General features: G+C 37.9%; 1 protein-coding gene across 3 annotated transcripts in view; it reads left to right on the top strand.

The window, feature by feature from the left end:
- The first annotated feature begins 2,354 nt into the window (after nucleotides 1–2,354).
- The window catches only part of RXYLT1 (ribitol xylosyltransferase 1), a 261,051-nt gene continuing 237,513 nt past the window's right edge, over nucleotides 2,355–25,892 (top strand). Inside the window, exons 1-2 of one of the 3 annotated variants that reach the window (XM_026500117.4) lie at nucleotides 2,355–2,481; nucleotides 2,589–2,693. The gene's annotated coding sequence lies outside the window, so the exon portion shown is untranslated. The remainder of the gene's footprint in view (nucleotides 2,482–2,588; nucleotides 2,694–25,892) is intronic. The other 2 variants (XM_044384645.3, XM_044384643.3) reach the window with 2 other exon arrangements.

The raw sequence follows: 25,892 nt of genomic DNA, 5'->3' as shown, positions 1-25,892 counted from the left end.
CATAAATAGAAAGAGGGTTTGAAAGTGGGTCAGCAACTACATAATCCTGATAAAACTCTAATACACCAGGCCTAGATGGATTAAGTCACTTCTCAAAGACACAAAGTAGTAGGTGAAAGAACTGGATTTCGAGTCTGTTCTCTTTCTAGTATATTGTGTTGCCTCATACATAATATGATGGAAATGAATCACAACCATTGAAAAGTCCTCCCAAATCAAAATATGTTAGAATAAAAGCCATTATGATATTAGTTTCTAGTCCTCCCTCCCGATGCCTGCACGTTTCCCCTTACTCTCTCATCTGAGATCCCACAGACACTCCTACTTACCTATCTAATACCACTTTGCACTTTGCACATGACATTCTAAAGCCTGTTTACACATCTCTCATTCCCATTAGACTGCCAAGTCTTCAAGGGCATTGATCAACTATTATTTACTTGTGTGTTATAGAACTAGACACATGTTAGGCACTCAATGAAATTTTGTTGAATGAACAAGTTAGTGAATGCTTGATGGGAAGAATGACTATGAAAAACCACCTTGACTTAGAGATCAGGGCATCAAGCCATTAGTTCTTGAAGAGAGGGTAAAAAGAAGTCTATATATGACTTAGGTGGGACCTGAAACTAATAAAGAAAATTTTTGTGTTTTTGCTTGAGTTCAACTGAGAAAAAAATTTGCCCTTTGCTCTCTGTCTGGGTAAATAGCCAAGCTAACAAGGACAGCTGCAAGGCATTTCAAATGATACTGGAAAAGATCCTATCACTTGAGTTGTTGTGAAAATATGGCTAGATGACCAGACAAGGCCTAAGCTAAGAGGGCTGGAAGCCAAAAGCCACAAAACAAGGAAATAATTTCTCAATAGTCAATCCACACAGACTCTCTGTACAAAGTAACTTTTATCAAGGGCACAATGCAATACAGCCTTCATTTATTTGAAAATCTGCCACACCCTAAAGTTTAAATATGTTCAAACACTCTGCCATGCTAGGTGATTAGGTTAACAACCCTTGGATGAAAACTTAAATGCGTAAGGATATGTCTGATTTTTTTACCCTATATGTTTTCTTCCCACATTACATAAAAAGGAATTTTGATTCAGAAGAATTAGAAACACATTTTTCACTCAAGCCCATTTGGATAGTATTTGTTGGGGTGAGAATTGTTACTTTAGACAGAAAGGTGTTCTTAGAGCATCATGGTACGAAAGATATCTGGGGAAATATCTTTATTTGTCAAGAACACCTCTAATAGAATTATGCTCAATGAACCCAACTAGCAAAACGCCAAAATGAGATAAGCAAAAATAGTAGGAGGGATCTCTCTTACCAAGCATTATAAAATGCCAGAAAAATCCCTTATTATCTTAGACTTAATGTTACAATGTAATGAAGAAAAAATTATGCCAGCAGGGAGGACATTGACGACAAAGCTCCCTTGTTTCCCACCCTCCTTCATTCAGGTCAGAATGTAACACTCTGTCTTTTGCTAGAAATATGAATAATGAGTATTTAAAGAACTATTTTTGACACATAAAAACAGAGTAATGGAAGAGTGTAGGCAATTTCCTATGTTTGGCTCAGAACATTCTTTTTCCATTTATTCTAATGTTCCCTCTCACTTCTAAATTTAAAAAAAGAGCTGCACATATCATTTGTGGTACTTAAGCCAGTTCGGTCCTATTTGAGCCGTGGAAGCTTCACAGAAAGCATTTGGTAATAAACAGCAAAGACGGGTTGGTTATTAGTGAAGTGCTGCTGTGCTACTTTACGAAGGCATCTTTAGGAGGACTCTCAGGAGGTTTTTTTGATCAAATAAAGCTTGAATTCTCCCTGCGGGGGTTTCTTTCATCTATCCATTCAGTAAGGCATCCATCCTTCTTTATCTGTCAATCCAGCAGATATTTATTGGGCTGTGGTTATGCGCAAGGCATTGTACACAGCGAGGGGTACCAAGAGGCGGTTGCCCAAAAGAGGTGGCATATTTTGGTGGTTACAGGCATGGCCCTTGGAGGGCAGTGCTCGCGTTTAAACCTTCACTAGCTGTGTAACCTGGACCAGGTTACTTAATCTCTTCATCCTTCAGTTTCTTCATCTGTAAAATAACCCCTCATAGATTGTGAGGATTAAATAGGTTACCATATTTCAAAACACTTAGTAAAGAATACCAAGAACCCTATGTGCTCTAGTCATTATTCCTGGAGCATATGAAATACTGTGCCAGAGTGTTTCCCTTTAGGGGCCGAAGGGCAGTTTCCCAACTCTGATAAAGAGGTTTGTAGCAAGGGTAGGTACATTTTATTTATTTTTTTAAAAAGATTTTATTTATTTGAGAGAGAGAAAGAGCACAAGCAGGGGGAGGAGTAGAGGGAGAAGCAGACTCCTGGCTGAGCAGGGATCCTGACATGGGGCCTGATCCCAGGATCCTGAGACCATGACCTGAGCTGAAGACAGACGCTTAACTGACTGAGCCACCCAGGTGCGCCAAGGGTAGATACATTATAGAGTAAAGGTAATGAACTAGCACCTTTCCACATGTCTTTCAGGGTTGAAATTCTGTAATGCATGTATCCCTGTCTTCCCTAGATGTTCTCCAGGCCTTCCAACCTGGAGTCTCAGTCCCCTGATTTGTGATTCAGTCTGGACCAGCACATGGGAGAGTGAAATCTTGAAATTCACTACCTCTGCCTGGTAAGTGACGCAGTAGGGCATTTGCCTACTGGCTAAGCTTCAGCTTCCTTCCATGTTGGCTCAGGAGACCTGACTAGACCTTTGCCTTGGTTTTCTGGTAAGTACCCTTCTTCACTGGACTAGAGGCGCTAGTCTGATCCTCAGTCAGGTTGGTTTGTCTTTTGGATTTTCCTAGCTCTCTACCCTGAGAAGGTTGGATTCTATTGCCTAGGTCCTCAGCTTCAGACCAAGTTCTGCTGCAAATAAAGTCCTGAAATCATCGGCCTTAGCTATCCCTGCTGAGAAATAATTTCCATGTCCATGGCCCACACACTGGGTTCAGTCCCATGATGCCAACACCAGGCAGAGCAGTGGTCTGGGGAGACTGTGAATGGATTTTGTTCAACACTCGTTAGTAGCATTCCTGCTAGGTCCATTAGTTTCCTCGGCCTTGGTCGCAGGACTACTTACCTGTGATACCCCTACCTGCACACGCTGAAACTTCGTCATAATAGACTTTTAAAAACAGACAAAATCATGTTGGGTTGAAATCCTTTGATACTTTTGAGATGAAGTGGATTGATTATTAAATATGCCGTTCAAAAGAGTATGGATTCAACAAGTTCATGGGTTTAATTCAGCAGGTAGAATTTAACAAGGGTACTGAATATCTGGTCTTTCACTTGAGTACAAAAAACCTAAGTGCATAAGTACAGGGTAAGCAAGATGCCTATTAATGTTTATGAAGAATTTTCAAGTTTTATCTTCCAATAAATTTAACTGTAGTCTGGAGTGTGAGTATTTGGTCAGCTGCATGATGGCTTCCAGAGATATCCAAGTCCTAATGCCCGGAACCAACGAATATTACCTTATATAGCAGAAGGGTCTTTGCAGATACAATTAAATTAAGGATCTTGAGACGTGGAGATTATCCTGGATTATTCAAATGGGCCTAAAATGTAATTCTTATAAGAAGTCTTCTTCCAAGAAGTAGAGAGATGGAGGTGTAACTGCAGAAGAGGGAAATTGTGACATGACAACAGAGGCAGGGGCAGAAAAGGCAATGTCACACAGGAAGGGGCCGCTAGCCTAGGAATGTCATGGCTTCCAGAAGCTAGAAAAGGCAAGAACACAGGTTCTCCCCTAGAGCATCTAGAAGGAACCAGTCCTGCCAACACCTTGATTTCGCTCCCATAAGACTCATTTTGGACTTTTGGAACTGTAAGAGAATAGATTTATACTGTTTTAAACCACTACATTTGTGGTAGTTATAGCAGCCATAGAAAGCTAATACAGACTCAAACTCAGCTCTTGCTGGATCACATCTGAATTAATAAATGCCATTGGAGTCATTGAATATCAAGAAGGAGGTAAGTTTAGTGGAATGACTCATAATTATAAAGAAACTCCAAAACGCGTCATGAGAGGAATGTTGGAAATAATTGTTTCTACTTAAGAGGCAGTGAGAACATGAGATTTCAAGTATTCTGGGAGTCATCACATGCAAGGGGACTTAACTTGTCCTGAATGTCTCTAAATGATGGAACTGTTGTCAGTGTGTGGTTTTACGTTTATTTGCATGATTGTTTGTTTTATGTGTTTCTCCCCCACTGTTCTCTAATTTTCATGATGGCGGAGGTTAGAATTGGTCGCCATTTTATCCCCATACCCAAAAGGAATAGGAGCCATTCAAACAATGAAACAGAATGAGAATTTTTTAAAAATCCTCTCCTGTGGGGGTTAGGGTACAAAATAAGTTGTTATAACAAAGAGACTCAAATAACAGTGGCTTAAATAGGGGAGAAATTATTTTTCCCTTTTCCAAAACAGTCAAAGGGGAGGTGAACATCTGGGGCTGGAAAGGTCCCATCTTGCTATTCTGCCATGTTCTGGGGTGTGCTCGGACAGGTGGCTGATGCTTGCTTACTTCCATGTCTGCATTCTAGTCTGTGAGAAGGATAAAGTGGCAGGAAGCTGTCAGTTAAGTCTCCCAACTCTTGATTTCGGCTCGGGTCATGATCTCACGTTCCTGAGATCCAGCCCCACGTGGCCTGCTTAAGATTCTCTCTCTCTCTCCCTCTCCCTCTGGACTCCACCCTCTAAAAATTACTTTAAAATAAACAAAAATAACCATTTTTTATCTCACGCAGTTTCTGTGAGTCAGGAATTATGGGGGAGCTTAGCTGGTGGGTCTGATTTCGGGTCTCTCACAAAATGACAGCTGGGACTGCCATTACCTGAAGTTCACTCGCAGGGCTGGCAAGGTAAAGTTGGCTACTGGCAGGAGTCCTCCATTCCTCGCCACATGGGTTACTCCTGGGGACTGTTGATTGTCCTCACCACAACTGACTTTCCCCACATGAGTGGTTCAACAGTGAGCAAGGTAGAAGCCTCGGTGTCTTTTACTGGAAGTCATAGACCATTATTTCCACAGCATCCTATGGGTTACAAAGGTCCCTCTGTTCAGTGTGGGAGGGGACAGCACAACAGTGTGTGGAGGCAGTTTTGGAGGGGAGGCGTCTGGGGGGCCATCCTGGGGGCCACCTTTCTGGTTCCATCTCCCATTGCTCTCCTCTCACACAGTCTCTCCGCTCTTTCTCAGACATGATGTATGCATCCTCTCCTCAGTTTTGCATTAAAATGTTCTGACTGCCAGGATCACTCTTCCTGCAAACATCCACATGGCTCTCCCTCACTTGATTCAGGTTTTCACTTACATGTAACATCACAGGACATTTTCCTGACTACTCATATTTTTTTCAAAAAGCACCTCACTCCGAGTTCATTTTTTTAGCCTCTAACTTGCTTAGTTTTCTTCCTTCAACCTCTCACCACCCAACATAGTCTATATTTCTTCATTTATTGCCTATTTCTCCCTTTGGGAATAGGGACCTGAGTCACTATTGTATCCCCAATGCCCTCCTTATTGTGATTGGGATGAATTTAAAGAATGCTCTTTCTGGTTATATAGCATCAGAAATTTCTTTGGGTGTTATATGGAATTCATTCATTAATCATTCATTTATTCAAAAACTATCTAGTGAGCACCTATTGTATGTAGACACTATTCTAGACACTGGGGATATAGTAGTGACTTAGGTCTCTATTGGAAGCATAAGGAAAGTGCCATATACAAAAGAATGAATGAATGAATGAATGAATGAATGAATGAATGAATTCATCCTTGACTCAGGCATGGTGAGTATTATCTAGTTTGATAATGTAGTTAAAAAGAACTTATATCAAATCACTAAATAAATTTTAAAAAGACACTTAGGATAAGGAAAATTAAGTACAAGCCTACATGGAAAATATAATGGAACAAGAAAAATTATGTATGTTTGGTTTTGGTCTATGATTATTTCTTTTTTATATATAAGGAACAGGATTTATAGTTTCAGTGAATTATTTAAGTGGAGTTAGGGAATTACTCGCAATGCAGCAATCAATTAGAAAATATCTCATGGAGTAGAGAAGATGCTTAATTCTCCCATAATTTCACAATGATATTATAAGTAATTTTTATAATTATGATGAAGAAAATATCTGGGCAAAAAAATAAGGGCTTCCATGCAAGGGACAAGACAACTTAGCACATTCCACTTGTTTTTAGTGGAGATCTGTTGTTTGAAGAGGTCACAGCATTTGTCTCTTCTAATTAACCTTTTGTTGAGTCTCTCATGTCTTATGTAGGAAAGTTTTTGTATGTGGTCTGAGTGATTTTACATCAGTCCCTGAGGATATCCTAAAATTACATACGCATGTTCTTTTTATCTCTTTATAAAGGAACTAAAATGTTGGGTAGATTGAAGCAATTAGATTTTTCTCTACTGTTCTCTCATTTTAGTCTGAAGAGCATTTGCAATGATTTTGAACATTATGCTACCCTTAGGGGAGAACTAATTGAGATGTTTGGAAACCTCTGCTCAGTTTACAAAACATTAAGTTTCATGGTCATGTGTCTCATTGCACACATCCCTTGGTTTTACCTGTTCTTAATGGGAACTGCTTAGGGCCTATTTGAGAAGATAAGAAGCAGGAATTTTCTTTTGATAAAACAATTATATTGAAGTAACTTCCTTGTGTCCTCTTCTGAAAAATGTAGTGTCGCTAGCTAATATATCTTTGAAAGCCACTACCATTTCATCCTGGAGAGATAACCTTGCTCAACATGGAGGTGGATGCAATAATGTTCACTTACACCAAACACATCAGTTCTATCATCTCCAAAAAGTAAAAAGTAAGAATAAAAGGGAGAGAAGAGAAAGAAAAGAAGGAGGGTGGAGGAATGGACAAGAGAAAGAATTTCAATTAATGAGAAAAAGTCCTTCAGAATTATGTAAGTCTAGTCCATCTTAGATGGACTTAATTTAAAATCATTTACTTACTTGAATTTCAAAAGGACCTCACTGAACAGTCTGTCTCCTCCATCATGTAGAACCCCAAGACTCCAAAGACCTGATTAGAATCAAACCACAGAATGTATTATAATACTTCTAATTTTAATGTTTTTCTTTAGGAGTTTTTCCTCCTTTCATATTCCCCAGTTGAAGCATTATGGAAAATGCTATCACAAATGACAGGAGAAAATAAGACAGAGTTACAAATAGAAGCTTCTTTATCCATGACATTTTATAGGCAAATAATTTATTACTATTACTGTTATGATTGAATTTTGTATATTATTGTTGCTATAGACCAAATGTTTGTGTCCCCCCATCAAATTCATATGTCAAAACCCTAATTGCCAATGTGATGGTATTTGGAGGTGAGGCCTTTGAGAGGCAATTAGGTTTGCTTGAGGTCATTAGAGTGAACCCCCCCATCATAGCATTAGTGTTCTTATAAGAACAGGGAGACCAGCGCCCTCTCTCGGCCTAGTCGGAAATAGCAAGAAGGTGGCCGTCTGGAAGCCAGGAAAGGCCCTTAGCAGGAAATAGTCCGCCGGCATCTTGATATTGGACTTCCCACCCTCCAGAACTGTGAGAAATATATGTTTGTTGTTTAGCCGCTCAGTCTATAGTATTTTGTTATAGCAGCCTAAACTAAGACAATTTTCTTTGGTAGTCCCTGCGGAGTATTTGAAAAACAACATTTGTGTTTCTAGATCTCTAGTATAGGCAAGAATTCAACAAGATGAAATTAAAATGATCTTTTAATAATTTTGTAGGTTCTTATTTTATAAGGCCCTCATAAACATAAAAACAAAAAGTCTTTAACATAAACAGGAGCACAATTCTTCAAAATGATTATAGTACTAAATTTTAAAATAATCTAGAGGGTGCAATAAGTGTTATTAGTGACAATAATAGCCGTCCTCATTATCTATGATGAATATTTCTAGAATGTTCATTGAATGTATGGAATTTTGCTCCTTAGAAACCGCTTTATAACTGAGTCATTTTCTAAGATAAGCTGGGCAGTTGATCCAAATCCCTTCGATGGGATTTTATTTTATTATTTTTTAAAAGATTTATTTATTTATTTATTTATTTATTTATTTATTTGAGAGAGAGAACGAGCACGTGTGGGCACAAGCGGGGGGGGGGAGAGCAAAGGGGGAAAGAGAATCCTCAAGCAGACTCCCTGCTGAGTGTGGAGCCTGACCCGGGGCTCAGTCTCAGGACCCTGAGATCATGACCTAAGCCAAAATCAAGAGTCTGATGCTTAACGGGCTGAGCCACCCAGGTGTCCCCCTTTGATGGGATTGTAAAAACACATATATCTTCCCTTCAGGATTGCATATGCCTACTATTTCCCCTTATTCCTCATGAGATCTCTGTTCTGGTGATCCACTGGTAACACTGAGGTGTGTCATAACCTTTGATGTGTTGGGGTGGAAAAAAAGATTTTGAATTGGTTTCTACAATCTAAAGAATTGCTACTTTGTTCCATCTGTTCCAGTATATCAGTTTTGGTCAGTTAGGTTATAAAGGATTACCTCTCCACCCAGTTCAGGCATGTGTAGCATGGTTTAGTGTAGAGAGCACAGATATCCTGAGTCCTAAAACACAGGCTGATGGTAACTACAGTGTAAACACCCAGGTGATTGCCTCCTCTTAGAACAGTTGGACTGCTTCACCTTACCATCAGTTTATCTGGCCCAGACAATAGAAATTGTATTTTAGATTGGTCTTAGAAAACCCAAATCAGGAAAGCAAATATCATGCAAAAAAATTCATATGATGCATTCCAGAACCAACAGAAATTATAAAGAATTAGTCACTATTTGGTATTCAGTGTCAATAATAACCTTCTTGAGCACAACTTGAACTTGAAGTTAATCCTTTTTTGCAAATTGTATCCTTATACTCCTCTAACTCATTTCAGAAAATTTCCTCTACTTTTATTACCACTGGCAATATACACGTACACAGCAGCCTCAGAATCCACTCTAACCCAATTCTAGTTATTCATAATCAAGTTTTCCCCAAAAGTCATGGCATGTTGATTTTGCCTTACATGTTTTACATTCTACCAACAAATTCAGAACGAATCAAAGAAAATTGGAGTAAGAAAGCACCAAAAATTCAAAATCATTAAAAAGACATACTTATTTCTACTCAGGTGATAAATTGTGAAATATTTTCAAAGCAGGAACTCAAAATATTTATATAATTACACAATGTTTCCATCATTATTTACTATAGCCCAAAGTAAAGAACTGTGCATATAATTTATTCACTTGCATATTTAAAATGTGATATGGCATAAATTTCTTAGCACAGTATATATTTAAAGTTCACATGAAAGTGTTGCCATGCAGTTAAAACTTTGGGTCTGTTCTCATCATCGCCTGTGGGAGTCAGGGAAATGGGTTCTTAGGTTCAACTCCAGATCTACCAGTTACCAGCTATGGTCAAGTTATTGAATCCACTCTGTGCCTTATTTCCTTTTCTGTAAAATGAAGCTAATAACAACACTTACTTGTGAAAACAATCCAGTTAACTTCTCAACAACTGGTTTTATTTCATGATTGTATGATACTTGGGAGACCTTATTTTAAGGAGTAACTAGATGGGAACAATTTCATATTCCTAATGCAAACATGGACTTTACATTAAGACCATTTTTTCCACTGCTAAAGAAGTATCAAGAATTTAGGGAATTGAGTAAATGATTTTCCCTTCTTCCTAAAATAAATTAAATAACCCCCTTGATTTTAATTCTGGTAAAAGTGAAAAATAATACATCATCATTGTAAAAAATGGAGAAAGACTGAAAAATATAAGAAAATAGAAATCAGGGGTGCCTGGGTGGCTCAGTTGTTAAGTGTCTGCCTTCGGCTCAGGTCATGATCCTAGCGCGCCGTGATCGAGCCCCGCATCGGGCTCCCTACTCAGCGGGAAGCCTGCTTCTCCCTCTCCCACTCCCCCTGCTTGTGTTCCCTCTCCTGCTGCCTCTCTCTCTGTCAAATAAATAAATAAAATCTTAAAAAAAAAAAGAAAATAGAAATTACCCATAGGCCCATCATCTAGAGATATGCAATATCACATTTTAATATATTCTCTTTTTAGTCCTTTTTGATTTATATATATTTTTCTCTTACAAAATTGAGATCATACTGTATCTTTCTTCACTTTGGTATAATACCAGAAACACTTCCTATTGTCCTTAGTCATTGATAACATGATTTATAATTGCTGTAGAATAAGTCATTGTATAAATGACTATAATTTACTAAAATTTACCCTATCATTAACTTTATTACAAATAGTGCGGCAGTGAATAACACCAAACACAAATCTTTATGACTGATTATCTAAGTGATGATCCTGAAACATCCTAAACGCGGAATTTTTCGGTCAAAATGTGTAAATACATTATTCTTGATTAATGAAGCATAAATTAATTTAGAACTCATACATAGAAGTTCTTTGTTTTTTTTCTCTTTCTGAAGAATTTCTGTTTTGGATAATTAACAACGCAAAGGAAATATTTTGCTAAGGGAACGCAAGGGGGAAGATCCTTTATGGATCTTGGGATCCCCTTGCAGTCACCTCTTTATACTGAGGCTTTCTCCCCAGACTGACTCTAAATTAGTTGATGCCTGTAGACCTTAAATGTGAATCAGGCTCATGCAACTTAATTATAACACAGTGGTTTCGATTTATTCTCAAGGATTATACTTAAAAGTCAGGGTGTAAATGTCACAGTGGCACGTTCTACAAAGATCTGTAGGTGCTTGTGCTTAGCCCCATCTCTGAATGCCTAGGCGATGCTATGAAGAACGAGCAGTACCCTCCAGTGACCCCTTTGAAAAGGGTTTGTTTTCCATCTGGGGCAGGCAGCTTCCAGTTTGAGAAAAGGAAAACGCATGAGAACCTAGCAGATTCTACAACTCTTGCTGGTTGCTTTTCGGCTTGGATGGGCCAGGATGCAGTTTTCTCAGAGCTTCAAGTGGTGTTTTGACAGACATCCCTCCTCTTCCCTACCCACAGCACAGGCCACCTGCCTGGAGGGAAGTGGGTTGGGCTAGGCTGTCTTTCCTTTCCTTCCCACTGGGCCTGGGGATACATGGTCATCATGTTCTTCATGTAAAGCCCACCAGTGTTGGCACCGGGAAGCACGGTGGTGCATTTGGGTTAAGCAGTGTTCTCTGGTGCTCAGCCACATGGTTCGTGATCCTCACTTCACTACACTTGACCATTACATGGGCAGACTGCTTCCCCCAGTAGCCACACTGTATCTATTCCCTGGCTCTTTTAAGAAGGGAGATGATAATGGTATCAACCTAGTAAGGTTGTTCTGAGGATGCAACAAGATAAAGCATACAAAGGATGTACCACAGTACCTGCTGTTAATATATGCTTAATAAAAGCCAACTGATAATTTCAGAAGAACCGGCTCTTAGGTTCATCTTCAGACATATAAACAATCTGAAATCAAGTTTATGTGTCTTACTCCAAGCACTCATGCATGCATCAATCTGTTCCAGTGTTGCACTCTGCTTAGTGCTGAGATAGAAGATAAGACAATAAAAAATGAGGTTGTGTGTGTAAAGAATTTAATAAGGCGCTTGTACTCAGTAAAAGACACTGTGATTATTATAAAATAATACTGTGTGTTATAAATAGATAATCATGATTGCAGGCACTGTGACTTAAAAATTGTTCTACATCAAAACTTATTTTAGAATAAACTTGGACCTGAAGGCATATGGATTCAGTGGTGCTAAAAAATTCTGCATCTTAATGATTACTCTGTGGCTTAAATATGAAGACAGAACGTGCACTTTAATTAAGTTGATGAACTTCAGGCCTCGGGAAAATCTGTGTGTTTGAGAAAGAAATATGATGTTTTATTGGAAGAATATATTTATTTGTTGCGGTGCTTGGGTTACAAGTCATTTTTGCAGATAAACCGTTGGGTGGGGGGAGATGGAAGAGAAGAGGAAGGAAAATAAGTCCTCTTTGGGGATATTCCCCACAGGATTGATGTACTTTCTAAAATAAATGGGAATGGAAAGTGAAAAGTCAGAACAGTGTTACAGAGCGCAGCAGACATGTGAAAGAGTAACCAAAATATTGCTAGCTTATGTTCTTAGAGGGAATGGAAATTCACAGGATGGAAGAAGAAAAGACAATCTGATCTAGCCTCTGTATGAATTTGACTAAAAGCTAAAAATATTTATTTTTCCTCAAGAAAATAAAAGTGATTACCTACTCAAACAGGAACTATGGAATTGCTTTGGTATTGAAATCTGACGGTGAGGTAAGATTGATCAAAGCCTATTCAATAGAAATTTTGAAACTGTGATATTTATAAGGCCAAATTTCAAGAAAGATCACTGAGGCAGATTTGGCCACAGATTAAAAAGTTTTATTGGGGCGCCTGGGTGGCTCAGTCGTTAAGCGTCTGCCTTTGGCTCAGGGCGTGATCCCGGCGTTCTGGGATCGAGCCCCACATCAGGCTCCTCCGCTATAGCCTGCTTCTTCCTCTCCCACTCCCCCTGCTTGTGTTCCCTCTCTCGCTGGCTGTCTCTATCTCTGTTAAATAAATAAATAAAATCTTTAAAAAAAAGTTTTATTGGACATTTCATTTCATCACACAGCTCATCAAAGTTATTCCCAAATTTTATATTTTATTCTTGTATTTTAATGCATATGGTAACATTAGCCTGGAACCAGATCTTCAGCCAAACTAAGATAAAGAGAGACAGCAGAATTTTATCTCTATATTGATGTGGAACTAGTCTCTCTCTCAGCTCTTATATGAGATCTTCATTGTCATGTGGTTGCTCAAGTCGATAGGACTTTTATGGTCCTATGCTTCTGAACTTTCAACACATCCTATCAATTATTTTGATTGATGTGCTGACTGTTCTTGTTGAAGAGAACAGGATCTTCTGCCAAGTTAAGCAACACCCTCTCTTCCTCCATGAGCACCACTCAGGCATTTGGAGTGGACCTCATGCTAATTCCCAGAACCCTTTTAATTAAAAACATTTTCATTGGTAAATCTGGATTTATATTGTATTATAGTCTTACCCACATTTCCAAGTGTTCATTAGATAAGTCATATTATAAATTTTAAAATATATATATATATTTTAAAGATTTTATTTATTTATTTGACAGAGACAGCCAGTGAGAGAGGGAACATAAGCAGGGGGAGTGGGAGAGGGAGAAGCAGGCTCCTAGCGGAGGAGCCTGATGTGGGGATCGATCCCAGAATGCTGGGATCACGCCCTGAGCCGAAGGCAGATGCTTAACGACTGCGCCACCCAGGCGCCCCCTTAAAATATTTTTCTATATAATGAATCTAATATTTAATGCTGAAATCATCTTTGCCTATAGTTACAATGCTCAAACTACAGTGCCTCCTGGACATAATTATTTATTTTTATTTTATTCCCAAATTAAGTCTCTTGATTTCAGCTCAGGTCATGATCTCAGGGTTGTGAAATCTAGCCCTGTGTCAGCTCTGCCCTGGACATAGCATAGAGCCTGCCTAAGATTCTCTCTCCCTCTCCTGCTGCCCTTCTCCCCCTCTCTCCCTCTCAAATAAATAAATAAATAAATAAACAAATGAATAAATATCAGAGCAAGCACACACTAGGAAATTGCCCTTAACCCCCTGCCAGAAAAAGAGGAGACACTATCAACATCAGAAAAGTTTGAGTCCAGGGTAAAAAGCAGTAAAGAAGATGAAGAAGGGAATTTTATAATGATAAAGGGTACGATCTAAAATGAAGATTAAATCTTAATGTTTGAAATGATATTATCAAAATTATTAAGGCAAATGCTGCAATAAATACTAGAATGAATAGATATACAAATTAAGTAGATAAATATAAGCAAAGATAGAAAGAATCCATTTAACAATTAATAAAAAAATAATACGCATATGTATCATATATATGTGTATATATATGTATTTGGACATGGATATATGCATATCCTATTCATTCTATTTTCATTCCCTTTGTTTTCTTTTTTTTTAAGATTTTATTTTATTTATTTGTTTGTTTATTTGTTTGTTTATTTATTTATTTGCCAAAGAGAGAGAGAGTACAGGCAGAAGGAGAAGCAGGCTCCTCACTGAGTGAGGAGCCCAATGTGGGACTTAATCCCAGGACCCTGGGATCACGACCTGAACCAAAGGCAGACACTTAACTGACTGAGCCATCCAGGTGTCCCATTCCCATTGTTTTCTAAATATTCTGCAATTTCAATTTTGACTTCCATTTTGAATGGCATTATTTAAGAGAAGGATTTTTTGTATCATATTTTTATTATTGTTAAATAAATCAGAAGTTATACTTTGTATTATATTTTAATTTAGAAATTGAGGAATCTTTGTGGACTAGTTTATGACCGATATTATATATGTATATATATGTATGTATATATATGTGTATATATATATATATATATATATACAAATTCTCTTATGAATTATTTCTGAAACAAAAACTTAGAAACCCCAGAAAATAAGATGGACAAATTTGACCACCTGATAATTAAAATTTTCTGTTTGACCCTTAAGGAAAAAAAAGCCATAAACTAAGTAGAATCATAAGCAAATTTCCTTAACACATGAAAAGTAAAGTGCTTTATGAATCAATCAATAAAAATAAACAACCAGATGGATAAATGGGCAAAAGGTGAGTTCATACCAAACAAATATAAATGGCATGTAAATATATTAAATGTTTTTCAAACACATTCATTAAAAAATACTAGTAAATAATGTGTTTCTGTAAAAAATGAAAACATTTGATAATACCAGTTGCCAGCAAGATGTAGAGAATCAGACCTAGTCATACACCATTCATAGGATCTCTTTGGAGAGCATATTGGCCCATCTACCAAAATTCTCTGCTCTTAGATCCAGTAATTCAGCTTCCAGAAACCAATTATCTATGGGCATACTACGAAGATATTGTACAAGAATGTTAACTGTAGAATACTGGGAAGGCCTGAATGCTTATCAAAATAAAATTGGTTCAATAAATTAGAGTGGCTCCTGGGAGGTGCAGTCAGTTAAGCATCCAGCGCTTGGTTTCAGCTCGTGGTTGTGATCTCAGGGTCTTGAGATCCAGCCCCGTGTGGGGCTCTGCGCTCATCATGGAGTCTGCTTGGGACTCTCTTTCCCTCTCTATCTGCTTGTGCACTCTCTCTCTCAAATAAATAAATAAATCTTAAAAAAAAGTAGAGTATACTTATACATGGCCATTTGTAAAAAAAATAAAAGAATAGGTAAAAAAACACTTATACATTAGACTAATATTTTTTAGATACAATTTACATGTCAGCATCTAGAGATCAGCTTCATCCTTTTTAATGCTTTTAGACTATCCCTTTTTATAAATGAGCTTTATTCTATATATTTACAGAGTGGCTGTATCTATTCTATCTATCTATGCTTATTACATAGGAAATTTCAAAATAGGTACAGGGAGACTCATTTTTCATTATATATTGTTTCAAGCTGTTTAGAAATTTTTAACCATATGACTATTTTAGTTGCATAATAAAAAGAAATAACTTACTGTCTTGTCTGCAATACGTTCGGATGAGCTTGGACAAATACATTTTCTTGACTGTAAAACACTGCATGTCATGGAGCACCAAGTACTTAATACTTAACACTTAAAAATGGCATTATCAGTAGACGTCCACAAAGTGATATTGCTGTGATTGTGGAAGTCAACAAGACCTACAGTGAGCTCTTTCCAGGATCCCCTTGAGAGTTCCCCAGTTTTCTTACTATCAGGTGGGTGGACACAGACTACTTCATGCTTATGATGATTCTGGAGTCTAGAAGTCTGGGCGAACCTTGGCCACATTACACTGCCAGCTTGACCACAAAACTTGGTGGTAGGTAATCAGTTTCTTCAAGCTGAATGATTTATGTTACATTAGCTGTGTAACATTCCTGAGGTGTCAGTCTGGGATCTACGGAGCAGTGCCACAGATGAGTGAAAACAAACTAGGGGACAAGTTTGTTCCTGATTTTGTTTTGCTTTCCTGACTGCTCCAAAGCCTTCTGATCTGGATAGCCTCTTGAGAAAGGAATGCATTCTGATGTCTTCTCTTCCACGACCTCACAGGAGAAGGCACAAAATTTGCTCTTCATGACCACCAGATCAGCATCATGGAATTTGAATAAATAAAGCTTTCAAAATTGGAATTTCAAAATCAGAGCCATGCAGGGCACAATAAACAGTTTGTAAGGACAAACTTCACCAAGAGCATAGGATACACAGAAAAACAGATCAATAATTTCAAAGACATCCACAGCAAACTAAAATGTGGTACAGATTAAGATTGACAAAAAAAACCTTTGTGCTCTATTTTGAAGTCATGTTTAATGCTTACTATAAAGTTCACATGGTTTTAAATTAGTATGGAAAGTGCAAATAGTGATGGAAAAATTAAAAAGCACTCTTGACACAAAGCATACTTTTGAGTGAATCGGGTCATTGAAGGTTATTAAAGCTTGTACTGGGTAAGGTTGGTGTCACGTTAGGGTAAACATTTATCACACTTGTTGCCCAAACATATTTTGGAGCCCACATCAAACAAAATGGGTATTTCAAAGGACTAGCTAAGACCAGAAATAGGTAAAGTTAATCATTATGCAAATTTGAACCTTTGGTTTCCAGAGGTGAAACAATATATTTCAGTACCCATGTCTCTCTGGCCTATTTTAGTCTCTTCTATTTGGCTAAAAATTCTTGATTATATATTTATTTTTAAAAACCCGTACTCACATACCTGAAACTTATAATTAGTTTTATTTTTTGCTTTTGGTTTAAGTTTTGTTATGTGTGTGTGTGTTTAAGAAAAAGAAAGTGTACAATTATTTGGTATTTGGTGACAAAAAATATTTTCAAAGTTATACTGAGAGATAATTGAACAGTTTTTTTACCACCTGAATTAACTTCAATCTCCAAATGATTCTTGGTCAAAGATGACTGAATGGACATCTTTGGAGTTATAGGGCATTTTCAAATTCAGAAACATTTAGTGATAAGAAACAAAGTACATGAATAACGTTTGTGTCATTCTGGAAGGTGACCTTGAAACCTACCATATGAGCTTTAAATAAAATAGTGAACATGATGTTCTGGTAACACTCTCCTTTCCTACTCCCAGCCTTTCCAATTACTGCTCACCTTCTTCCAACATATATTTGAAGGGATTGAGAAATCCTTTGAAAAGATACTCTGAAGGATATCAGTCATCTACAGATTCTTTAAGGGCTACAAAGCTACTTGACTCGGGCTGAAAGACAGATCCTACTGGCAGAGATGTAGGAACTGATTTCAAAATTCGAAGCTGTGGCTTATGGTGTTTACCTCTCAATGGACTACAAACAGTTTTGTCTTGATTCACCTTGAAACTGTTCAAGCAGTTTTCCCAAGGAAAGTGCTCAAAGTAGCAAGCAAATTAAAAATAAGATGAAGAAGGATGTCATGGGGATGAATTTTTAGCAGAAAGTACTGTTTTTCCATGTTTTATAAGGGTGCACACTTCTTTCAGCTCTGCACACCCACCAAAAGAAGTTAATATTTTAGATGCAAGTATGGATACACACATCTGAATAATGAGTTTTTACAGTAAGAACCTTGTGCCAGTTTTCTGAAAGTCACCAGAAAAATCAGGACAGATGTTTGTATTTTGCAATGTATAAAGGAAATATTAAGGATTTTCCAAGGCAAAAAAATATGTGTTGTAAGCTAAGAGGACTTAATTCGCTGGGAGGTTAAGCCAGGATTCATACTACTAAGGGAGGGAGTCTGATAAAGCAGGTTGAGCTTTTAAAAAAATGGTTATTATTAAAGAAGAAAACAAATTTAAAAAAGACAAAATTGGAAAAGATTCAACTGGCAGGATTTTATTTAACTTTTTTGATGGAAAATTTTGAACACCTACAAAAACAGAAGAGTGTTGTGAATCCCTGTTCAACAGTAATGACCCAGCTTCATTACTTATAAATTCATGGGCAGTCCTGTTATATCTATATCTCCACTTACTTTCTATATTATTTCCAGTCAGATCCTATACATTCATCAGTATTTCAGTTTATACATCTTTAATGATACTTACTAAAAATACCCCAAACATAAAGCACATTATACCAAAAACCAGCAATAATGTCTTAACATCATGAAAGATCCAATGTTAAATATTCATATGTTGAATTAATGTTATTAATTTCTTATAGTTTATTTGAATCAGGATCCAAATAAGATACATACTTATGGTTGGCTAATGTCTCTTAAGTTTCTTTTAATGTATAGGTTCCCTAATGGCAGAACTTTTAAATGCAAGGTTCATTGGTTTTTCTTCAAAAACAAAAACAAAAAAAAGATAAAAGGTGTTGGTGAGAATATGGAAAAATTGGAACCTTTATACACTGGTGGTAGAGTTGTAAGATGGTACAACTGCTGTGGAAAACAGCATGGAGTTTCCTCAAACACTAAAAATGGAACTACCATACCATCCAGCAATCCCACTTCGGGGTATATGTATATATATAAAAGAATTGAAATTGGGATCTTGAAGAGATATCTGCATTCCCATGTCCGTTTCACAATTATTCACAATAGTCAACATATGGAAACAATCTAATGCCCATCAATACATTCAATGGAATATTATTCAGCCTTAAAAAGAAGGAAATCCTGCCATAGGTAATAACATGGGTAAACCTGGAGGGCATTATGCTAAATGAAATAAGCCAGATACAGAAGGACAAATAACATATGACACTGCATATATGAAGAATCTTAAATAGTTAAATTCATAGAGGCAGAGAGTTAGAATGGTGGTTATAAGGGACTTGGAGGTGGAGAAAATGGGGAGCTACTGTCCCATGGGTATAAAGTTTCAGTTATACAAGATGACTAAGTTCTAGAGATCTGCTTTGCAACATAGTACTAATAGTAAACAATACTGTATTGTCTACTTAAAATTTTGTCAAGTGGTGTCTTGATTTTATCCAGCGCAGTAGTTTTAATAATGATTTGGGTGTGGACATGGATAAAATTCTTATAAAAACTGCAGTTAAGATGAGTTGGGAAGGAACCCAAGGCAATAAATTATGACAGATGAGCAAATGGTCTGTAAAGCACAAAGTATGATTCCAATGAGTTAGTGTTTGGGGAATATATTTTAAGATTGAGAAATTTTAACTACATTTATGAAAAATATATACCCAAATGACTCTGGTAAGGATAAACTTCCCATGAAAAAGTGTAATAGGGGTAAATGTAGGCCTTCCACCAGTTCAAACTATAGCCAGATGGTGTATGTGGAAAGAACACCACACTAGGAGTAAGGAATTCTCTGCTCTTCTAGCCCCAGCTCTGTGGATATCTGGCAGTGTGGCAATTACAGTTCCCTTCCCTTTCTGGACCTCAGTTTTCTTAATTGGCCCTAAATTCTGTGGTTCAATAAGCACAGATGAGGGAGGCATGGCTTCACCACAGTTCTTGCAAGAAAGTCTGGAGAGTGAGTTGACAGGGCTCTGAGTGAGTCTGTAAATCTTTTTTGTGCTTTTGAAGAGAACTTAATAGAAGGTTACCTCAGGAGAATATGGGTCAGAACTCTCCCTCAAGTGTCTGTCAGAACCATGATGTGGGTGATGAGGACACGGAATACTCGTGAGGTTCAGTGGGGTGGAGTCCGGAGCCGACGACCAAGAAAGAATTCTTGAGGCATCTTTGGTGCAAAATTGGTGGCTTATTAAAGCACGGGACAGCACCCGCGGGCAGAAAGAGCTGCTGCACTGGGTTGTGAGGGGTGGCTGATTATACACTATGGGGTTGGGGAAGGTAAGGAAAAAGGGAGGTTGAGAAATACTTCATATGTTAAAGAAGACTCACAAGATACCAGAGGCCTTGCCATTGTCAAGTTAAGGTTGTTTACCCCTCTAGTAAGGCATTAACAGGAAGAGAGTTGGGAACTTCCTGGAGCCTGCAGATTACAAGGACACTTAATTGTATCTACATTCCCTTCTGGAAGCTAGGTTATTGGTAGAAATCCTTCTGTTCTTGTAAACTGCTAAGACATTTGTAAACTGAGGGAGACTTAAGTCTTGCAGGATTGTGGTATCTATAGGTTAACTATTTCTTTGTCCTTTAGGGCAGCCAGGAGTGCCTGAGGAATGTCACATACATCCCATGGGGGGGGGGGGGGGTTGCAGGGTGTCAGTTTTCTGCTTTGTCCTCAGCTTGCCTTCTGTTCCCTCATCATGGGGGCCAAAAGGCTATTGTGATCTCAAAAAGAGAGCCAGTGGAATGTAAAGGCAGAGTTGACAATGAAAGGGAAGATAATCTTGCCCTCACCAGCTCCAAATCAACAGTTTCCAGAATTGTTTTGCCACTGTGCTCTAGTTTTAAAAGATTCATGATAAACCTGTGTTCAGAGGATAGTGAAAGAAATGGAGTCTATCATTCGAAGAAAGGGTGAAGACAATTTGAGGGTTTAAGAAAAAGAAAAGATTTGGTAGTGGTGTGTGCATGTGTGCGTGTGTGTGTGTGTGTGTGTGTGTGTGTGTGTCTGTGTGAAAGAGGGTGGATGGAGTATTTCATACTTTATTTTGAAATGTTTGAAGGATATTGGGGCAGGGAGGATTGGGTTTGTCCTTTGTGAACCTAGAGAAACATGCTAGAACCCTGGAGTTGGAAAGCATAAGGAGAATAATTTTAGGAGCTATCTATGGCGGTCAGAGTGTGCAAAAGCGAACTGGTTTTCTCAGGAGGCAGCGAATTCTCTGTCCCTGGTGGACATTTAATGAGAGCCTGGGAATGTTGTGGAGGCGTCTGAAGCATTGGATTGACCAGGCTCTTCTTTTCTTCATTCATCCGTTCCTTCTTGTGAATAGGACTCTGCCATTACACCATGTATGTGAAAGATTAAGTAGGAAAAAAACAAACGAACCTGTTTTCACAATTTCAGCCCACTCTATTTAGTTCAAAGGACAAAAATAACACAAAGGTAGTCAATTAGTGTGGCGTATGAAATTCATCTCTTACAGATGATTAGTGCTGGATTGTTTTGCATAGAAGTAAGTTTGGGTTTTATGGAAATTCTGGCTGAGTGATTTCTGTTGCTCATTAGCTGCAACCTGTTAAAATTCAACCACAGTCAACAGAGAGGCAGGTGCTAGGGAAAGTATCCAGAGATTATTCCCTGTGGAAGAGTTCCTGAAGATGAACAATCCGAGGGCACACCTTTCTTCCTATGCATAGCAGAAAGAAGGTATTAGATATTGGAGTTGTATGAGGAAAAGAATGAATTAGTAAGAAATTCCAAAAGTGTACACAATATCTTTTGCTATCAAAAAAAATATGTCATTTTTATGTATGATTATTCTTTATATCACCAAATATTAAGTGGGTATTCTCAATATCTCGAAAATATTTACTACATTAGTAATCCTTTATCTGGTTATGCCTAGCCCATGCGGCAGTCTGATGACTTTGGGTTAGCTGCTTTAAAAACGGAAGCAGGGATCATTTCCTGAATGCTCGGCCAGTTAAGTGTGTGCCTTCAGCTCAGGCGGTGATCCTGGGGTCCTGGGATCAAGCCCCACATCGGGCTTCCTGCTCAGCGGGGAGCCTGCTTCTCCCTCTGCCCCTCCCCCTGCTTGTGTGCACTCTCTCTCTCTCCCTCTCAAATGAATAAATAAAATAAAACATAAACAGGGAACATCCCTTTTAGTTAAACTATCAAATAATCCCTTGAAACTTTTAAAACAATTTGATTTTCTGCTTAAGCAAAGGAGGTGCATACATTTAAAAAATAACCGAGTGACCCCAAACAGGAAAACTGGCAGGTTTATTTTGCTTTTGTTTTGTTTTGAAAATGCCTACTTCCGTATAAAATCTTTTACAAAGCCATGTTAAAAATATCACAAAATAGAGATAGTTTTTCAGTAGTGTGTGTGTGCGCGTGTGTGTAATACATACACAGAAAGTGCGTATAAATAGTATACCTTAGAGCAGCACTGTCCAAAAGAAAACTCTGCAATGATGAAATGTCTCAATATCTATATAGTCCAATAAACCAGCTACTGACCACATATGGCTGTCGTGTATTTGAAATGTGATTAGTGCAACTAAAGAAAAAAAATATGAAACTTTTAGGGACGGATAAATCTGACAAAAAATGGAGAAGCCATGTGTCCTGAACACTATAAAACATTAGTGAGAGAAATGAAAAGACTAAGCCACAGAGTGGTATAAAATATTTGCAAAGCCTATATCTGATAAAGGACTTCTCTCATATACTTGCAAAACGTTTATCTGATAAAGGACTGTATCTGATAAGTTGACTACTTAGCTCCACTGAAGATTGCTGTCCCTTCTTGATGTTTTTCTAAGTCCACTCCACAGTTCGTTTTTCTGATTCTACTATATTGCACTCCAAATAATCTCTCTACTTAGAACGCACACAGGGGGCTTTTACTTATGACCCTGTGTTGAACGCTTGTTGTTGTTGTCGTTGTAATGAACATGTGTGTCATCCACCTCACCAGAGCACAAGCTTCTTGAGGGCGAAGTTGGAGTCCGACTCACTGTTCTATGCCACAGAACTTAATACAGTGTCTGCCACTCGATAGGCTCCTAGTGAATGTTCTTGAATTCCAGCCTAGGCGGCGTAACTGGGTTCAGTATTCTGGTGACTATTTGACGCTTAGCAAATATTCAACGTTGGTCAGATGATCCCTCTTTCCATTACATGGTGGAGCAGTCCGTGGCTACAGAACAGCATTCTCAATCTTGAGCAGCCTTCCACAATGCATCACAAAATCATTTCCAAGTTAGTTTCGCTACAGTTGGGAATCCGAAATTTCCTTGTTTGGGCACTTTCCAAACTTGATGCCTAAAAGCCACTGGCATGCAGTTTCAAATTTAAATAACATTGTTTTTCCTTTGATTCACTGCTTCCATAAACAGTGCAATATGTTAAATATAGATTTATATTTAATAAATATAAATAATATAAAAATATAAATAAATATAGAATTATAAATATGAATCAGCTTTATAAGCTTCAGGGCTTCCCCTTCAATAATGACATTGCTATTTGATTGCCTTGCTGGCAGCCACATATTAACATGTGTTAGCTTTCCATAATTGAATTATGAAGAGTTCCCTTTCTCCCACATTGTTACTGACATGTTAATTTGCTCTCAGATATTGGCAGACTCAACCTCACTACATTTCAAGTTAAAGATTAATAATGAAATGATATGGCTACATATTTATTATTGTGTTGGAAAATCTTAATTGGGATGTTTCTTTATATCAGTTTTTTGTAACATAGTTTTGTCACAAACTTTACTATGCTTAAAATGAACAACTCCTCTTTTGTTACATATTTTTAAGTAACAAGATAAAGTGTAGCCCACTTCATAAATGGCAGTTCTAGAAAAAAAATGTGAAACAATTTGCATTTAGAAACTTACTGATATTTTTCAAGATATAACTAAAGATATGCAAGTACTGTACAACCAGGGGAAAAAATCAGTTCATGCTGTTGAAGGTGGAACATTTTATAAATTAGTTTAAAGACAGTTTTCCTACCCTTGTACCTCTAAAAAACTTACAATTAAGTTTGTACTCTGATGGTTAAATTACACAGTTGACTGAGGACTGATCATGGTACACACTTGCAAACTCTTCTTAAATATATTGAATAAATACCAGGGCAAGTAAGGTAGTAATAAGTTTGGATATATTAAAATATTTAAAGGAAGAATATCTCTATCAGAAGAGAGTGAGGATAGCAATGGAATCAAGAAAAAATGTAGTAAAGAGACACTGGCAGTGCCTATCCAAGCCTTTTCCAGGGAAGAGGTTACTCTGATCCAAGAGTAAAATCTGTCCATATCCTTTTATTCATTTATTCATTCAAAGTAATTTTTGAGGGGCACCTGGGTGGCTCAGTCAGTTAAGCGTCTGACTTTGGCTCAGGTCATGAACTCAGGGTCCTGGATCTAGCCCCACACTGGGCTCTGTGCTCAGCAGGGAGTCTGCTTGGGATTCTCTCTCTCCCTCTCCTTCTACCCCTCCCCCACCTCATGCTCTCTCTCTCTCTCTCTCAAATAAATAAATAAAATCTGTATTAAAAAGCAATTTATTGAATACCTATTATGTTTCAGTCTCTGTTCAGGTTCTGCAAATGCAACAGTGGGGAAAAAACAAACAAACAAACAAACAAACAAACAAAAAACAACAGACTGTGGCTTCATAGAGCTTACATTCTAATGGGGACCTGAAAACTTGGATTCTTCCAAACAGTTCCCCAGGATCTGAACCCAAGTGCACCCTGCAACCTCCTATGTTTCAACATGATTTCTATGTAGTTTATCCAGGAGAAAGGAGCTAGATTATCCAGATATCCTTGACAGCCTGATTTCTTATTGTAGTGCCTACCACTATCTGGGTTACTAATAGTGAGCTGATCCCAATCCTGGTCTAACTGATCTCAAAGCCCATTAATTATATCTTATACAACAACCCAATGAATGATAATGACCATGTCTTTATAGCAGTGTTTTTTATGCAAGTAAGGTGTTAAGATTTTTTGTAAGAATCGTTTAGAAAATTTATTTCCTAAAATATCTGCATCCTTTCCTCTTTCCTCCTCCACAATCTTCTCTATCACTGTGGTAGTTCATTAGCAATGTAGGTTCTTGTGTCCTGCAGTCAACAGATAGACTTCCATTTTTATTTATTTATTTATTTAGTTTTGAGAGAAACGGGGGAAAAAAGGAGTGCGTGTGTGCCGGGAGGGGGGAGGGGCAGAAGACGAGGGAGAGAGAGAATCTTGTATGTGTCAGGCACACTATTCTAAGCACTTTACACATGTCATTGGTTTAATCCTCAAAACAGCTTGGCAAGAAAGGAACTATTATTATTTATCCTTTCTGGTTGCATAAACTGAGCCTTAGAAAATTTAGGTGATTTACCCAAGGTCACACAGCTAATAAGTAGGAGAGACAAGATTTGAACTCAAGTCTGGCCCCAGAGTTCTTGATCTCTGGACTATGCTGCTCTGCCTCTTGTTATTGTGTCATTTCATGTAATCCTCATAGCAGTTCTGTAAATTAGCTATTATTATCTCCGTATCACAGTTGGGAAACGGAAACTGAAGCAGATTAGAAAACCTTTTCAAATGTAATACCAACAAGTTGTGGAGATGGGATTTGAACCCAAGTTTTCATCCAGAGTGTGTATTTAGCATTCTTGCTTATCTATCAGTCTCCTGTGAATTAGATCAGTCTGTTGACTCTTCCAAGTTAGATAACTAAGCACTGATAAGATTAAGTCTGTGGACTTGCAAGGCTGTGCATTATATGGAATTCATACTAATAATTTGGAGCATTGAGTGCATCCTCAAATCAACTTTGTAAATTTCAACTTGTTATTGTTGTTACAGATGGGTATTACTTTTTAAAGATTTTATTTATTTGAGAGAAAAGAGAGAGAGAGCACGAGCAGAGGGAGAGGGATAAGCAGACTCCCTGATGAACAGGGAGCCTGACACAGGGCTTGATCCCAGGACCCTGAGATCATGACCTGAGCCAAAGGCAGATGCTTAACTGACTGAGCCACACAGGAATCTCTCTCAATTTAAAACCTATTTTCATTTGGGATGCCTGGGTAGCTCAGTTGTTAAGCATCTGCCTTTGGCTCAGGTCATGATCCCAGGGTCCTGGGATCAAGCCCCCCATTGGGCTCCCTGCTCCGCT

This window comes from Ursus arctos, unplaced genomic scaffold, assembly GCF_023065955.2.
Source record: "Ursus arctos isolate Adak ecotype North America unplaced genomic scaffold, UrsArc2.0 scaffold_21, whole genome shotgun sequence".
Taxonomy (NCBI): domain Eukaryota; kingdom Metazoa; phylum Chordata; class Mammalia; order Carnivora; family Ursidae; genus Ursus; species Ursus arctos.
Note: the sequence above shows the minus strand (reverse complement) of the source record. Positions and strands in the feature narration are given on the sequence as shown.